The sequence below is a fragment of the Sinocyclocheilus anshuiensis genome, unplaced genomic scaffold (assembly GCF_001515605.1).
Source record: "Sinocyclocheilus anshuiensis isolate Anshui unplaced genomic scaffold, SAMN03320099.WGS_v1.1 scaffold144, whole genome shotgun sequence".
NCBI lineage: Eukaryota > Metazoa > Chordata > Actinopteri > Cypriniformes > Cyprinidae > Sinocyclocheilus > Sinocyclocheilus anshuiensis.
In genome coordinates this window covers 273,099-274,963 of record NW_015555720.1, presented here as the reverse complement: position 1 = coordinate 274,963, position 1,865 = coordinate 273,099, and positions in this window count along the sequence as shown.

The following is a 1,865-nucleotide window of genomic DNA, read 5'->3' as shown; positions in this document are numbered from 1 at the left end:
ATTTGCGGCCTACCCCGGAAGCTCGTGATGCGATGTCTTTCGGTTGTATGCCGTATGGCGAAGACATGCTGTCCTCAGCGGCCTCCGATTCGGAGGATTTATTGGGTGAAGTGTGCAGTTCTCTCCCTCCGAGTGGACAGGAGAAACGCACCTCCCCGTCTTACAGAGAACTGTTAGACATTGTAACGCGTGCTGTGGATAAGCTGGGGATAGAGTGGGATAGCGAGCCGGCGCAAAATCAGGCCCAGTCGAAACTGGACGATCAATTTTTGTCTAGCCGCACTCCGTCTCAGCCCCGTAGGCCTCTCCACTTCTTCCAAGACCTCCACCACGAGGTTTCGAGGTCTTGGAAACAACCTTTTTAGGTGCGTATTACTAATCCCGCTGCCGCTGATTTCGCTACGGTTTCTAAAATGGCGGATCACGGCTATGTGGCGATGCCAGCCGTAGAAGAGACTCTTGCGGCACATCTCGCGCCGAATTCTGCTCCGTCTTGGAAGTCACGCCCTCTGTTGCCGTCCAAGCCGTGTAGGATTACGTCTGCTTTAATCAGAAAATCTTACATGGCCGCTGGGCAGGCCGCGGCTACACTCCATTCTATGGGTGTACTCCAGGCTTATCAAGCAGATGTGCTTAAGGAGCTGGACGAGGGAGAGGGCCTGACCCCAGAGGCTGTTAAAGAGCTCAGGCGAGCAGGTCCATGGCAGGTTTAGTGTCAGTTGAGCGCAACCTTTGGCTCACTCTCACTGACATTAAGGAAAAGGACAGGACTTTTCTTTTGGACGCCCCCATTTCTAGTGACGGTCTGTTCGGGGATTAGGTCACGACTGTCGTGGAGAAGTTTCGAGCAGCGAAACAGCAGTCCGCTGTGTTTCATCAGCTCATCCCGCACAGGGCTAGGGAAGTAGAGTGTCAGCCACCTGCGGCTCGTTCACACTCGTCCTATTTGCAGCACCCTCGCGAGGTCCAGCGGCATGAGCCGTCGCCTAAGTTACCTCCTCGTAAGGACTGGGGTCCTAGGTCTCACCCACCTGCTCACCCACGGCAACGCAAGCGGTTTGACCTGAGTTCAACGGCCAAGGCCTCTCATTCTCAGGCTCCTAATAGCAGTTCCTGATTCCTCTGCTCGTCTTTGGAGGCCAGGCTAGGTCTCGCCCACCTGCTCACCCACGGCAACGCAAGCGGATTGCCCTGAGTTCGACGTCCAAGGCCTCTCGTTCTCATAGCAACGAGAATAGCAGTTCCTGATTCCTCTGCTCGTCTTCAGAGGCCAGGCCCTCCTTTAGAGAGTGTGGACGAACCGCACAAGCGTATTCGCCTCTCTCGTTGTGGCCTCCTGACTCAGATCTTGACGGTCCCGCCGCATATTGCGCCTCGGGCAGTTTTAGGTCGAGTCCTTACGACAAGCACCCCCTCAGATACTCTGCGCATTCCAGCCTTCAGAGTTCGAGAGAAAGCCCAAGGGTCATGCGAGCATGGCCCGTTTATGACGGCCTTCAAAGCTCCCACTTTTGGGGTGGTGGGCGGGCCCGACAGGACAATCGGACATCTTCCTGTTATAGATTTTCCCGGGACCCTATACAGGAAAATCAGGTGAACGTTCCAACCGTAGAACGTCTAAAGCCCCTGGCAGACTATTGGGCCGCATGGAGATGCCTGCCCGACGTCTCACAATGGGTACTACGCACCGTTCGACACAGTTACACCATCCAGTTTCGGAAAGGGCCACCTCCTTTCAGCAGGGTTCTTCCTACGACGGTACGTGCTGGGGAGGCCTAGATTTTAAGTCAGGAGATCGTGTCACTCCTAGAGAAAGGGGCTATAGAGGAGATACTCCCCACTCAGATGGAGTCAGGCTTCTACAG